General features: G+C 40.6%; 1 long non-coding RNA gene across 1 annotated transcript; it reads left to right on the forward strand.

The window, feature by feature from the left end:
• Window positions 1-11,575: 11,575 nt before the first annotated feature.
• Window positions 11,576-12,896, forward strand: LOC133478771 (uncharacterized). The gene is made up of 3 exons (XR_009788770.1): window positions 11,576-11,729; window positions 11,792-11,928; window positions 12,053-12,896. It is a non-coding gene; the product is annotated as an uncharacterized LOC133478771 (long non-coding RNA).
• The last annotated feature ends 4,039 nt before the right edge of the window (window positions 12,897-16,935 follow it).

A 16,935-nucleotide genomic window follows, 5' to 3' on the forward strand; every position in this document is an offset into this window, starting at 1 on the left:
TCTCTGAGACCCACCACGAGGCGATCTCTTATTAATTCATCGTGGAGTGGTCCATAGTTACAATTTTCAGCCAGTGAATACAATGCAGTGACAAACGAATCCACTGTTTCACTAATCATTTGCACACGGTTAAATCTAGCTCTCTCGTAGATTACATTCATCCCCGCATGAAGTATAACTCAAACGTGTTCCTGATGTCATCATACTGTTGCCTCTGTTCTTCGCTTAATGCTTGACCCCGCAGTATGTCGACTGCTTCATCGCCCATGAAGTAAACCCATGTGTTTACCTGGTTGGCTTGTGAGCTCAGATGCATCTTGCTGGTGTGATGTGCCTTTGACATCTTCCCCATCAATTTTTTATTTTAATTTGATTTAGGGTTAGGGTTATGGTTAGACCCTGCCAAGGCGGTTGTGTTTGTTACTGGTAGACTACCCAAACATTATAAATATTTGTAATAATTTGCACATCATAACATAAATAGGTCACTGATGGTGTAGTGGTACATTTGCTTGACATCGGTGCAGGCAGCTTGGGTTCAGTTCCCACTCAGTGATGCCGGTTACTCCAAAAATCCACCATTTTGAGTAACGAGCGAAGTAACGCATTACTTTTCCCGGGAAAGTACTTCTTCACCCCAACAATAGTTATTTTGGGATGATCAATGTCTCTTACCAAACAGTAATTTGTTGCTGGTGACAAAGACCTGTCCAAGTGTGTGGTAGCATTTAACCAAGACCACCCTTTTTTCTAACGAATAGAAGAAAACGATTGGGAAGTGATTGTTGATTCTACAATGCACAGTGAAGGTGCAGTACCATGAAAGTGCGAAGAAATGCACGATTTCACTGTCACCACACTATTATTTTTATTTTCCTGAGTAAAAAGTGTATTTGATTGTTGTTACTTTTTTTATTTACACAGTAAGAATCCAGTTATACTGGCGTGTTCAACATGCAATGCATTTTGGGTTAATTAATCATACCGAGTGCACGATCATCAATCGGTCATGGAGGGTAAGGACTGACTCACTGAAGGATTTACAATACAATTAGCTTAGACAAAAGGAAGATGCCAAGTTATTGTTTCTTGCTTGCCGTCATTACTACAGCATTTTTTATGCTCTCACGCGAGGTTAGTCTTCATCTGCCAATAGTCACTTATCGTCTCTCATTTTTGGTTGGAGGTAAGACTGTGATTTTCTGTTTCTGTTTTTCTCTGCCTTGTGTAGGTTGTTTTAGTTCAGTGTTTTTGTTAGTATCGGTATCTTCCTTGCGTGGCTCTGCATCCACCTTCTTTTGTTAGTTACATTTTACACATTGACCTTTTGTTAAATTTCACATTTGTATTATCTTCACGCTTGCATGCATCTTTTGTTCAATAAATTCTGTAAACTCTGCTCTATCTTGTGTGTTTGTTTTGGAACTCACCACCAGCATATAGCACTTCGATGTCCTAACATGGAAGTGTTAGGACATGGAACATGGAGCCTATCTTGGCTGACTTTTGGCAAGAAGTAGCATAAGAATCCAAGCAAACATGAGGACATACAAACATAAAGAAAGACCCAAAGTTAGATTAAAATCCAGAGCCTTTTTAGGGGCAATCTCAAATCTATCGTTTAGCTCTTCCACTTCATTTTCCCCTTCCCCTTATCCCATTGTTTGGAGGGCCAAGATGAAAGGTTAAGATAATGTCCCTTAGGAATTGGGATGACACTTGAATACCGCCACGTCATCACCTCTCACCACCTGCTGGCTGTGTGGTAGGCAGATGCAACAATTGTTTACATTCCAAGATGCCATCTTGTGTCAAATGAATTATGAATTGCTTTTTTATTTTTATTTTTTTTCTGGCAGTTTAAGGGTACATGCAGTTTCTAATGGTGACTGGTATTTTAAAATTGTTTAGAATAAAATGTTTCCAAAGAAACTGACTTTTATGGCCTAATATCAGCCAATAAATAAAACCAATAAGAACCACTACATAACATGGATAATCAAACATTTGTTTAAATAAATTTGTAAAAAATTGCAGCATTGCAGGAAAACATAAGAAAACAATTATCAAAAAGACACTTATTTACAGAACATAGTTATTATTCACATTTAGGAGAATGTCCATATTATATTTATACCAAATAGATAAAGGATCAAACATACTGTACATCCATCCATCCATTTTCTGTACCGCATATCCTCACTAGGGTTGCGGGCGTGCTGGAGCCTATCGCAGCTATTTTCCGGCGAGAGGCGGGGTCCAACCTGAACTGGTCGCCAGCCAATCGCAGGGCACATATAAACAAACAATCATTCACACTCAAATTCACACCTATGGGCAATATAGAGTCTTCAATTAACCTACCATGCATGTTTTTGGGATGTGGGAGGAAACCGGAGTGCCCGGGGAAAACCCACGCAGGCATGGGGAGAACATGCAAACTCCACACAGGCTAGGCCGGATTTGAACCCGGGTCTTCAGAACTGTGAGGCAGATGTGCTAACCAGTCGACCAAGGTGCCACATCAAACATACATATGAAATAGAAACAACAATATCATTTTAAAAACATAAACATTTAAATACCTACATTTCAGCTTGAAAGCTAAAAAAAAAAAGAGGTTTCTGTCTCAGTTTCATGTCGTTTTGTTCATGTTACTCTAAAAGGAACTCGAGAACAGCATTTTGTGTCTGTGTATGTGTCTTTTTGGCACTAGTTGGGTTTGAAGTCGTGGAGTGCTCTGTGCTGTTGTAGAAGGCGGCTGTCTTGTGGTATCCCTGTGGAGCAAAATGCGTCCGGTTATTATGTTGGCCTTGCGTCTTTAGTAAACTCGATGTCAGAGAGTTAACGTCTTCATGGCACTGAAATACTGTATTACATGAGTGATTATACAGCTAAACTATATGGAAAGCGAATGTCACAGTACTCAGAAGCGACATTACTAGCGAACCCACATGAGCTAAATAGCTTCTGAATGTGACTAAACTGTCTAATAATTCTGTCAAATCATTCATAAAATGCAATAGATTGCAGTGAAGTCCATTTGCTGTGAATTTGTCACCATAGTCTGACAGTAGACTAGCGATGCAAGAGCTCAACATAACGAGTTATTTATCAACAATTTAAAACATGGCTAATATATACATTGATAAAAATGTGACTGTCATTACTATGAATATGAATCATTATACTTACATTTATGTACTTCCTTCCTTCTTTGTCAATTTCTCCATTTTGTAAGCAAGCTCTTCGTCAGTCAGTGGGGGCTGATTCCTAATCCCTTCGCTTTCAAATGAGGTCCCAGACCACACTTGGTTTGAAGCGTATGTAGCCCTTTGGCTTAGCCCTGTCCTTAAGTCTTAGAGGGAATTGGGACACCCCTTTGTTCTCGTGAACACGCAAAACCAAGGGCGAAGGGGTGAAATGAGGGCTACGGGGTAGAATTGGGATTGGCCGTAACTCTGAGGTGACTCATTAGCAGCATAGGTGACACAGAATACAGCAATAATGAGGTAAGAGCACTAACCACTCTGATGCCCAAGTATTTATACATATATTACTTTAATTTAAAGGCGTATATTATGACTAGAGTTAGTGTTGTTTATTATTTTCAATAATTCAAGCAATATTTTGTTGTATACAGCTACACCATTCTCCCATGTCCATGACTTTTTCTTAATTGCCTGTTAAGAAGACATGGTTATCGACAGCTTAGCTGCTGACTAGCCAGTCTTATGGTGTCTTACAGTGTTGTTCTTGCACAGTTGCTCCTTCACATATTGTACCCCAGCTAGGAACGTACGTACTAAGGCAAGATAGTGTGAATTCAACTCCATTCAGTGAGAATCAGTGCACTTTATCATCCGCATGTTTTGGTCTTGAGGCGACGGGTTGACTCTAAAGACTTTCTCTTTCTCTGGCCAGATACCCTCCCATGTTCAGATAAAGATACAGTGGCCTTGTAAATTGCTGGTATAAAGCCAGCAAAGAAAGTGCTGTTTTACTTGTATTAACACCATCCATCATCTTGCAATGCTCAATTGTATTCTTAGTGTTCAGTCGAGGAACTTTCACAACGTTTCAGACTAATCTAGGTAGCTTGCTATTCAAACCCTTCAATTCTTATGCAGTTTACAGTCGGAAAACTCCAAAGCTTGGACATTAAAAAAAGAAAACAACATTTCTTTCTCAACACACACGCACGTACACTTGCATGCACACAAAAACACACACACAAGGTTTAGTAAACAAAAATGAACGAAATGACAAAATAAATTTGCAAAAAACATTTTTGTAAATGAAATAAAATAAAAACAAGAATAAAAAAAAAAAATACCGGAACTGCAAAACTAAAACTAACTGTAACTATAGCAAAAATGTCTTTCGTTTTCATCTTTGTAATTTCATTTCATACATAAGCTTTCGGCACATCTGCCTCACAGTTCTGAGGACCGGGGTTCAAATCCCGGCCCCGCCTGTGTGGAGTTTTCATGTTCTCCCTGCGTGGGTTTTCTCCGGGTACTCCGGTTTCCTCCTACATCCCCAAAACATGTGTGGTAGGTTGATTAAAGACTCTAAAATGCCCGTAGGTGTGGGCGAATGGTTGTTTGTTTATATGTGCCATGCGATTGGCTGGCAACCAGTTCTTGATGTACCCCGCTTCCTGCCCAAAGATAGTTGCGATAGGCTCCAGCACGCCTGCGACCCTTGTGAGGATAAGCGGCTCAGAAAACGGATGGATTAATGGCATTGGATAAGATAATGTTCCAGATGATTTAATATAGCAGGTGTAACTTCCATTTTATACTAATTCAGCTTTATCATTCAATTGTGCTGCTGAAGTGCTTCCATACAAATTGTGACAATTGTCTTGTCTTCACATCTATCAAATGGAAGGATGAGGTTTTAACAAAATAAACTTGTGAATATGTATTAAAACTAGGCATGCTTTATAATATGCATGGGATAATAAATTGCAGTAATAAAACAACAGCTTTCAACTCTTTGCTCTTTTATTTGGTCAAATTCCAGAGCTACAGTTCTCTATTTTTTTTTATTATGGAAGTATACTAATATGTTTTTGTTGATTAAAAAAAATTGCATCCTGGATCATGGCATCAAAATTCAGCAGAAAGAATTGGAGCTCACAAGGCGCAGGCATCATATCGGATCCTGTCATACATGAAAGTTGCTCGGAGGGCAAAGTGGACAATCTAAGGTCAGCGCAAATGGATTCATGTTCTACCTGACTGACTAAAGTCACACAGGTGACTTTTTGGGATTCCCAGATACAGTATACTGAATACCTCTGTAGTTTCTCTCATGACTTTCTTGGCATTCTCTCACTGAGGTTACCAGTATGTCTTCATATGCACATTTGTCTTTTTTTTTTTTTTGGCTTGGTTGTGCAACTTTGTCTCAATCAAAAAATTAAATACAATCATGAATTGGAACTTAAAAATACAGTATATCTTTGTCCAATATTTTCCAATTTGATGAAATTTGATATGCGTGTGCAAGGTCAGAAGCAATAATGTCAAACCAAGTTTCTAGACCAGATAGCTTAGTAGGCTGCAATTCATATTAAACATGGAAAAGCTCAATTTACATTTCTAGGTATTCATACCTCTCAGATTTATCAGATTAAGTAATTTATTGTACTTTTGTCAGTCAACCCTTATTTCATTTTGTCCTTTTGGATTTCGGGAAATTTCTAGGGATGAACTCTGACCTCTTTTGAATGATCACTGAGTGATCTCATTCCACATACACAGGAATTACTCAAGATCAAAGACACAAAATAATTTCTCTTTATGATGAACCAATATTCCTGGTCGTTTAATCAACAGTATGGCAAGTTAAAGGACCTCTCCACAAAGCACATGATTCAAGCTTGTTGGCACATGGAATATTAAAACTAAGTTTTGGGTCCTTACAATTCAATGTGAAAATAAACAAAATATGAATAATGAATGTGTAGGGTGCATGTTTCTCTTTTTGTATGTTTTGATTACCGGTATTCCCTTTAATTGCATGCTATGCACATTGTATTTTAGGCATTTTTATATGCAAAATGATTGTGGTTTATATACGCAACTGGATCTATGCCGCTTCCCAATATTCCCACCTCCTCCCATTAATCACTAAATGACCTGGGAGCACAAAGGCGAGGTGGGTCACGCCGATACATTTGCCATTTTAGAAAGCTTGCATTAGTCCTGCTTTCTTTGTGTAATTCTGCATTTGGGGTGACTCATGTCTCAACTGGACTATGTTCACATACAGACAACAGCAACGTTGTCATAATATTTTACCACACAGACCTACCAAGAAGGCAGAAAATGCTGTAATTTGTATGCTGGTCCAGTAGTTGGCGATTTGCGCTTTGTAAGGATGCGCTATGCACAGCCACACCAGCTGCTGAATTCACTGTGAGTATCAGGATAAAGACAAAATGTATCTGATTTGGATTGGTGTGCAAGGCCTACAAAGACAAACTGATTGGTTACATATATTTCAATCTGTAGTAATACGCACATTACTATAAAGTGTCCATAGGTCCCTTGGCGTGTGACTCTTCCTCAAGTACCAGCCTCATAAAAAAAACAAATGCAATCAATTGATGGAATGCACGCTCACATCTCGTATTGGACACATTTGAAACAGAAAGAAGATTTGCTGTACAGCCCAGTGAGTAATACGCAAATTAAACAACACAAATAAACTGGAAATATAGAAAACCCTGCATTATAACTTTTACTTTAATAATTATCAGGAGCTTCTACAAAGCTTTAATACACCAGCAAATAGCTGAGTGTACTTTAGAAGCACAGCTCGAGGACATTATGCTCATTCACGTGTGACCTGAGCTGAACCTTTTTTTACCCTATGTGCTCCAATCTGTGCGGCAAAAAGTGCCCTCGGAGTGCCAAAACTGCCCCTGAAATTTTTCGCTCAGCACCAATACACCCCCAACCCAACCAAGCCAACCCCCCAACTCCCCGTCGCCGATTGGATTCGGACACAAAATTTTCGATCAGCACCACCAGCCCTCCCCACCCCAACCACCCACATCGATGTTTGGTTTTCAGACAGAAAACTTTTCGATCAAGGTTTTTTCTCTTTCTTGAATGCATTATCCATCCATCCATTTTCCGTACCACTTATCCTCACTAGGGTCGTGGGCATGCTGGGGCCTACACCAACTGACTTCGGCGGGAGTCTGGGTACACCCTGAATTGGTCGCCAGCCAATCGCAGGACACATATAAACAAACAACCATTAGCACTCACATTCACACCTACGGTCAATTTGGAGTCTTCAGTTAACTTACCATGCATGTTTTTTTGACGTGGGAGGAAACCCACACAGGCACGGGGAGAACATGCAAACTCCACACAGGGGAGGCTGGGATTTGAACTCCAGTCCCCAGAACCGTGAGGCAGATGTGCTATTCAGTCCTCCACCGTGCCGGCTTGGTTATAATTACTTGGCCTATTTCTACCACTGCAGGGCGCAGTTAGCTATGTCTATACTCTGAAAAACGGAACTTCCCTGGATTCCACAATTTACAGAACAGCTCTATGTCGTATAAATTCCCAAGTGTTATGTATTTGGTGATATTCGGGCTCCTACAATAATGTAAAATATAAAGCATCGTGGGAATGAAATTGAATGAAACTCGGAAGCATGTGCTAAAATGTGAGCCACAGGCTGAATAACGTGTGCCGCTGTGTTATAAACAGTTACATTTCCATGAAGTGTTTCTGTTATGTAGGCCCACATATCGACACAACACCAAGCTAGGTGGTAACGTATTGGATGAGCCCTTCGCTGGTCTGCGACTTCCAGAAGCCTGTTAGCCCGAGAGCTAGTTCATTGCTTACGCCTTTCGCAGTGCCGAGGTGAAGCACCTCGACGCTACGCGATATATTCCAGTCACCAGAGGCTTTAACTGGATATATTTTCATGGCACACACATGTAGGGATGTGTAGACATATGCTAGACATACGAACATTTTTGATTGACAATTGAAAATTGAGCGGTGCATGTTTTCATATTCAGCAAACACACCCACAGCGTCTGAGAGCTGAGAAAAGATGTCAATTTTTCACGATTTTGAAGCCTTGTTTTATACTTCGGGCTTATGTACAATACTTGGGGATTTCTACACATCATAAGGGTGCCACTTTGATCAAAGTGGTGATTCACTGTAGGTCATTGAAAATGAATCAATATATTTCTAGGAAATGTTAAGGATGGCATATCGGTCAGTTCACTTATTTACATGGTTGCATATTACGGAAAGGAACTCTGAGCTAATGCTGTCATGAACGGAACAGAGGATAGGACCAAAAAATGCACGACTCCAAAACAAATGGACAGTTTCAAAAAGAGAGGTTTAATATACGGCCGAGGTCGGTACACAGGCAGTCAATCCAAAAAGGCAACAGTATCCAAAAACGTGAGGCAAAAAGGCGAGGTCGATAATCGGAACAGGGTCAAGTCTTACTGTGAGTCTGTGACGTGGAAACAAGGAATGCTGGAACGCGACGACAAGGTACCATGAAGTGGCGACTAGAAAGAATGAGACACGAGATTAAATGCAAGGGGTAATTAGGGTGAATGAGGCACAGGTGGTGAAGATGCTCACAGGAGCAGGTGTGTACGAGACAGGGGGAAGACAACAACCAGAACACACACCCATGACAAAAGCTCACTGGCACGATAATATAACCTTAGTATTGATCAATGTCATCATAATTTTCTCACGACCCAATGCATCAAATGTGAACAATTTACATTTTGAGTTGTCTTTCATCTGCCTCAGTAATCTGTAAATTAAAACACTGCTTAATGCCAGTGTGCCTCTGGTATAACCCTACAAACCCACGTCGAAGAGGTCATCTTCACATTGATTGTTCACACAAACGCGCGCACAATCACACCCCCACACACACACACACACGCGCGCACACAGGCAGAAAACAAGTTACTGCTGGAGTGTTATCATGGTCGCAACCCCAGTGAAAGAGGATAGATGCAGAGAATGTGGGAGGAATGGACTCTTTAAAACCACACATCCACATTTTGACTTTTCTTTTTCAAATTCAGTTTCAATTTGTTTTTAGAGCAGGTTTGTTAGTTTTTATCATTATTAGTATTCTTTTCTTTTCAAAAATGCTTTTTTTTAATTAGGTTTTTGTCAGTTTCAGAATTAGTTTTTTTTTTTATTCCGAGTATTTGTCAAGTTTGAGATTAAAAAAAAGATGAGAATAAGTATAGTGTAATGAAAACTCAACAAAAAATATTATTTAAAAAAAATTATTAACTTACAAACAGTCCACAGTTTCAAGTGCAATAAGTGCAGTACATAATACTGCTTTTAAGGTTCGACTAGATGCATCATGGCGGCACGGTGGCCGACTGGTTAGAGCATCAGCCTCACAGTTCTGAGGAGGTGGGGTTCAATCCCCGGTCCCGCCTGTGTGGAGTTTGCATGTTCTCCCCGTGCCTGCGTGGGTTTTCTCCGGGCACTCCGGTTTCCTCCCACATCCCAAAACCATGCATTAATTGGGGACTCTAAATTGCCCGTAGGTGTGAATGTGAGTGCGAATGTTGTTTGTTGGTATGTGCCCTGCGATTGGCTGGCAACCAGTTCAGGGTGTACCCCGCCTCCTGCCCGATGATAGCTGGGATAGGCTCCAGCACGCCCGCGACCCTAGTGAGGAGAAGCGGCTCAGAAAATGGATGGATGGATAGATGCATCATAATGTGGAGTAAAGCCATTCATGAGACATGCTGTAGTATGGCCTTTTTAAAAATGTTTGCGTGTGTGCGTGCATGCGTGTGTGTGTGTGTGTGTGTGTGTGTGTGCGTGTGTGTGTGTGCGTGTAAAAAAAAAAAGAAAATAATTTCTTTTTTTTGGGGGGTGTGGGATAGTGCAAAATAGGCTCCTGTTATACGGCCTCAGCCTTTGTCCTTAATGGAGTTTTTTCCCATCTTGCATTACTTTTGCTTTTATACTTTAACATACTTTACTAGTTTTTAGTTTTGAAACCATTACTTTTACACTTTCACTTGAGTAAAAAGCTAGAGTTGATTATTCAACTTCTACAGAAGTCTTCTTCAAACCTATTATCGACTCTTCTTCTTGAGTAATAAACATGAATACTTTTGAAACATCTCCTCAGTCAGCTAAAATACCTTGCAAAGTGCGTAAAACAAATTGTGTGCTCAATACATTCATGATGCAGGACTGCCAGTATTTGCTTTGTCAAAACAAAATAAAGGAGACCAGGTATCAATTTCCGCGTGTGTTACACAAGTTGTGAGCTTTTCCTCGTCTTCAAAGAAAGCCAATGGGAAAAGTGTGGTCTGAAGCACAAATTTGTCTTTGAAAGACTGTCGTGGTTGCCAGCTGGAAACTTAACATTACTACATTATGAAACATTGTGTGATCGATTGTTGAGCTACATCGTTGTAGTACATGCAGGACAACGTGGAGAAAAATCATCATACCAAGTTATCAGGAAGCAACATACTGTATGTACAGTGCATACAAACACAAGTGAAAACAACCTCTGTTCTGTCTGGCGGAGATAAATTTGACAAGTCTTAAAACTCTGTGACTACGAATCACAACAGTCTTTTAAGTTTGATTTCCCTTCAAGCAATCACTTATTCATCTGTAGTTATTACCATGAATTTTCCCCTATAATATAGAGTTTTCAAGTAGCCAGAACAAATGTACAAAGCCTGAAAGACAAAGACACTAATGTGTGTGACAGTGTTGCCACAGTGACATTACTGATTACTTGAGCTTAAAAGTAACTTAGTTACTCTACATTACATTACAAGCCCTGTGCCATGTCCCCTCTAAATTTTCATGTGCCTGAAACCTTTTGTGGTTATTCTAATGTAATAAATTAACAATTTTCATCTATAATGGTTAATAATCAAACGCTATTACCATGAGTAGTAGAAATGCTAATAAAAACTGTGTAATTATATATTTTACAGAGTTATGGGAATTTTTACAGTATCACATGCTTGTGATACAGCACACATCATTATGCAAAATCTGAACGTTTTAATGTGGACAAAATTTTATCTCTATAAGGTGTACATGTCTCAATTCTTACAGAGCAGGGGTCCCACCCTGACCCCAGAAGGACGACCTTCACACCCATTGTGAAAGTAGCAGATGGGGGGTTTCGACTGGGACAAAGTGTGCAACCATCGGAGAAGTGAGAAAAACAGGAAAAAATAAGGTGAAATTTAAGTACTCAATCATATTTGTGCTCATCTAGTTTCATTTATTACTGTAATCTAATTACTTATATGGATACAGTAACGCGTTCCGTTGCTTGTTACTCAAAAGGGAAGCCATTTGGAGTAATGCATTACTTTGTTACTTTATAACGCATTATCGGCATCACTGGTGACAAACCCAATATAATGTACAACAATGTGGCAGAAAATATGAACCAAAATATTGTATATCGACACATAGTTTGTGCCTTTCAAAAGATGTACACGTGCATTTGCTCTCAAAATAGGTTTTGCAGTGGCACGGTGAGCGACTGGTTAGAGCGTCTGCCTCACAGTTCTGAGGCAACAGTTCAATCCCCGGCCTCGCCTGTGTGGAGTTTGCATGTTCTCCCTGTGCCTGTGTGGGTTTTCTCCGGGAACTCCGGTTTCCTCCCACAACCCCAAAACATCCATGGTAGGTTCATTGAAGACTCTAAATTGAATGTGAGTGTGAATGGTTGTTTGTTTGGCAACCAGTTCAGGGTGTACCCCGCCTCCTGCCCGATGATAGCCGGGATAGGCTCCAGTGCTCCAGCGACCCAAGTGAGAAGCGGCTCAGAAAATGGATGGATGAATATGTTGTGCTGTGGTTTCAGTTTGCAAAGAATGTCAAGGTACATATTTAGTTGAACCAAATGTCAAGGTACTCTTAATAGAAGGTCTACAATTAAAGGCTTTCAAATACATTGAAAGACGAAGACTGCAACTAATTTCTTTTTTTCCCCTTTTTTTTCCAAGAACTGGTGTGGATAAAATGGCAACCTCATTCACTGTATGTACATTGATGCCAAAAGTGTCGCCTGTGGCTGTGGGGAACAGTTTGGTTTAGCTGAACATGAGTCACACATCCAAAGAGAAAAAAAAGCTGTTAGAATTTTTCAAGGCTCTGTTTTGACCTGACATTCTATGTTCCCTCAAGGATCACGGCAACAGATGTGTATTTGATGCATTTTTTACCACACTCATAGTGGCTGCTGGATCTAGGTTGAATATTGACAGTTGTTGCATCTCGTTGTAAGCAAAGGTTGTAAGGTTAATCTCACCTACTCATCCAGTTTTAATAATGTACCTTTAGCCACTTGAATTCTGTTTCACTTTACCATCATCATCGTCATCATCATCATCACAATGATTGAATGACTTGAGCATCAAAGAACGCTAACGATTCCTTGAACATAAATAGTACATTTGAATAGCTGCAACAAAAAATATTTAAAAATTAAATTTTAAACGCAAACCGCTTTAATGCTATCATTTGTATCCATTGTAGTTCACTGCATTTATTTCATTTGAACGCAATGCAAATACGAGGGGTATTGTTTTCATCATTGTTTTGTTAGTTAGCAGCATAATGCAAAAATGAATTTCATTACATTTTTGAAGGAGTTGCACAGTTGCTGAGCATGAATCCATAAACTGTGGTGCATATGTGGATAAAAATGCAGTCATTGGAAATGAATTTCTTTTTGTCACTTTTAGTCTTGGAACTGTTGCCTACCCCACAATACTAACATACGGACAGACAGACAATCTACAAAGCTCCAAAATGTTTCTGTTTTGTTACAGGAATTGATTTTGTCTTTTCGCAGTTTCAGTAACATTGGATGTTCCCTATGACCGAATAAAAAATCTCCACACGTTTCTGTTGATTCTTTCCATGTTTTCATTACCGGATTATTCAGTTTGTTGCACCAGGAGCTAACTAGCAGTTAGCAGGAGATCCCTGCATTTTATATTTCTGCGTGGGGGGGGGGGTCACAAAACGTGTCACTCATTGCCATTGACTGCCTTGTTTTTTTTCAGAGCTTACTCTGCTGATTGCAGAAATTCCTGCTTGACACAATGTACAGTGGTCAGACTAACAAGAATAGATGACTACACATTTTTTCACGTGTGAAATGTAACCCTGGCGGCTCTAGTAAATCCTGCATTGTCTTTATATTTAATTTATACTTTCACAGTTATATCAATTCAGAACATTTAAGTTTGAACAAAAGAGTCAATACAGTTACTTTCACTCTGTGACTTTTTCTCCTATGCTTGAGTTGTGTGACTGCTGTAACATTACATTGTTCCATCGACCTAACCTAATGCCCAGGTCAAACCATTCTGGCACATCTCACAGGCATTATCTTTTAATCAGACTCTGCAGCCTGAGTGACTGCTACCTGAGGGTGACATTTAGTGTCATACATTGACCGAGGAGAGGGTGAAAAGTCTTTTGCATCAGCAGGTTCCATGTCCTACATGTTGGTTCCTCGGCAGCTTCCCCATCTGTTTCCCTTGAAATGCAATTTGCCTTTAATTTCCTAATGTTCCTCTAATCACCAGTCCATGTGCACAAGGGATAATAGTGAGGGTCACAAGTTTAAGTCTGTCCTGAGGAATGGATTTAATGCGGGCCAAAGAATGCAACCTGCATTGTAAAGCAAAACTGCTCGTGCCTCACAGTAAGCCAGTCTTTGTCAGTCTGTAAGTCTCATATTCAGTGATTCTTACTACTCAGTGGACTTGCAAGTCAGTCTTCAGCAATGTGTGCTGGATTTAAATTTGTCCACACTTTTACCACAAATCCATGGTCCATGGAGAGACCTAAATGAGTTTTGTGTGGAAGAACAAGTCTCTCATTGATACACTCCATCTTAATTTAAAACATTTGGGATGAACTAAAACACATATTTTGAGCCAGATCCAGCAACATGAGTGGCATCTGACCTAAAAGAAATTCCCACAGCCACACTCCAGCATCTCGTAGATTTTTTTTTCTCAGAAGCTGTAAACTTTTATTGCTCCAAAGGGGGCACGCTCCTTGTTTTCTTTTCCAGTTTCTGCAAGTTTGGTGGGCAGATCTCCTATTAGTAGACTAGGCATGTACCTTTCAGTCAACAACCTTACATACCCACAAGGACATCCTAATGCTGGATGTTATATCAGTAGGACACACCCATTAGTATTAGTTTGGAAAAGCATCTACTCTGATGTGCCAAAATAAACTGTGGTTGCATGCTTCTAAGTGTACTTTCATTTAAAGATACTTGTGTCAATGCAACCAGAAAATTGGCACAGAGGGTGGCAGTAGCTCAGTCCTCAAATATTTGACTTGAGCTCCAGATGGCCCAGAGCTGAAATCCTGCTCTGGAACTCAATATGCAATGTTGGATTGTTTTTGGAGTCACCACTTTATGAACACTGTCGGAAATGCTTTTTTTTTTTTTTTTTTTTTCAACCACACACACACACTCTCTCTCTTGCTCTTTCTCTCTCTCCCTCTTTCTTTCTCACACACGATCCCCACTGGATTAAGCTGAATCAACCACATACCGACTGATCTGCTCATGTTTGCTAAAATATACTGAAATTCAATATTGACTTGCACTAATACCTATTCACTTCAGCACCTTATTTTACACCGCTAGACATCTGTATATGCTGTAAATATGATATAATCATATACCATTCCACTACCCTTACATATTAATATTCCTAACATATTGCTCAGCACTTCTGGTTAGATTCATTATACATTTCATTGCCTTGTACCTGTGACATGTGCAATGACAATAAAGTTCCATCCATCCATTTTCAACACCACTTATCCTGGTTAGGGTCGCGGGGCGCTGGAGCCTATCCCAGCTGACTTCGGGCGAAAGGCGGACTACACCCTGAACTGGTCGCCAGTCAGTCACAGGGCACATATAGACACGGACAACCATTCACACTCACATTCACACCGTCACTGAGTGGGAACTGATCCCACGCTGCCCGCACCAAAGTCAGGCGAGTGCACCACTACACCATCAGTGACTAACAATAAAGTTGACTCCAATCAAATCGAATGGGGATTTCCACTTGTGTATCAATGCGAGATAACAATAGTCTAAGTCCATGGCTAAAAGAAGCGCACTGGTATTTGTTATACAGTGTTCCCCTGCAAGGCGGCACGGTGGCCGACTGGTTAGAGCGTCAGCCTCACAGTTCTGAGGTGCAGGGTTCAATCCCTGTCCCCGCCTGTGTGGAGTTTGCATGTTCTCCCCGTGCCTGCGTGGGTTTTCTCCGGGCACTCCGGTTTCCTCCCACATCCCAAAAACATCCAATAATTGGAGACTCTAAATTGCCCGTAGGCATGACTGTGAGTGTGAACGGTTGTTTGTTTCTATGTGCCCTGCGATTGGCTGGCAACCAGTTCAGGGTGTACCCCGCCTCCTGCCCGATGACAGCTGGGATAGGCTCCAGCACGCCCGCGACCCTAGTGAGGAGAAGCGGCTCAGAAAATGGATGGATGGATGTTCCCCTGCATTTGTCAAAAATATTACCTCTGACAAATGCAAATTCCAAGTTGGGACATTGTGTAAAATGCAAATAAAAACAACACAATGATTGGAAAATCCCTTTCAATCTATATTCAATTGAATACACTACTACAAAGAAAATGTTTTCAAACTGATGAATGTTCTTTTTTTTTTTTTTTTTTTAAATATACACTCTTTGAATTTGATGCCTGCAACACATTCCAAAAAGTTGGGACAGCGGCAAGAAAAGACTAGTAAAGTTGAGGAATGCTAAAAAACAAAACAAAGGACCTGTTTGGAACATCCCACAGGTGAACAGGTTAAATGGAAACAGGTCAGTGCCATGACTGGTTATAAAAGGAGCAATCCCCAAAAGGCTCAGTTGTTCACATGCAAGGATAGGGCGAGATTCACCACTTTGTGAACAACTGCGAGATCAAATAGTTCAATAGTTTAAGAACAACGTTTCTCAACATACAATTGCAAGGAATTTAGGGATTTCATCTACGGTCTATAATGCAGCCCAATGGGGGCCACAAGCCAGTGCAAACTGTAGGCCGGTCCCAAGCCTGGATAAATGCAGAGGCTTGCGTCTGGAAGGGCATCCGGCTTAAAACTCTGCCAAACAAATAGGAGCGTTCATCCAAAGAATTCCATACCGGATTGGTCGTGGCCCGGGTTAACAACGTCCGCCACCGGTGCCGTCAACCTGCAGGGCGCCGGTGCAAATTCAGCTACTGTGGGTTGAAGTTGAAGAAGAAGAGGTGGAAAGCGGGTTCTTCGGCAGAAAGAGAAGAGGAAAGCACAAAGCCTATAACTGAATGTGGGGACTTTGAATGTTGAGACTATAACAGGAAAATCTCAGGAGTTGGTTGAGATGATTATTAGGAGAAAGGTTGATATATTGTGTGTCCAGGAGACCAGGTGGAAAGGCAGTAAGGATAGACGTTTAGGGGCAGGGTTTAAATTATTTTACCATGGTGTAGATGGGAAGAGAAATGGAGTCGGGGTTATTTTAAAAGAAGAGTTGGCTAAGAATGTCTTGGAGGTGAAAAGAGTATCAGATCGAGTGTTGAGGCTCAACTTGAAATTGAGGGTGTTGTGTATAATGTGATTAGTGGCTATGCCCCACAGGTAGGATGTGACCTAGAGGTGAAAGAGAAATTCTGGAAGGAGCTAGACGAAGTAGTTCTGAGCATCCCAGACAGAGTGACAAGTGATGGGTAAGTACAGCATCCAGGAAAGGAACTTGGAGGGACAGATGGTGTTAGACTTTGCAAAAAGGATGCAAATGGCTGTAGTGAACACTTTGTTCCAGAAGAGGCACGAACA

Source organism: Phyllopteryx taeniolatus, chromosome 5 (assembly GCF_024500385.1).
Source record: "Phyllopteryx taeniolatus isolate TA_2022b chromosome 5, UOR_Ptae_1.2, whole genome shotgun sequence".
NCBI classification, from domain to species: domain Eukaryota; kingdom Metazoa; phylum Chordata; class Actinopteri; order Syngnathiformes; family Syngnathidae; genus Phyllopteryx; species Phyllopteryx taeniolatus.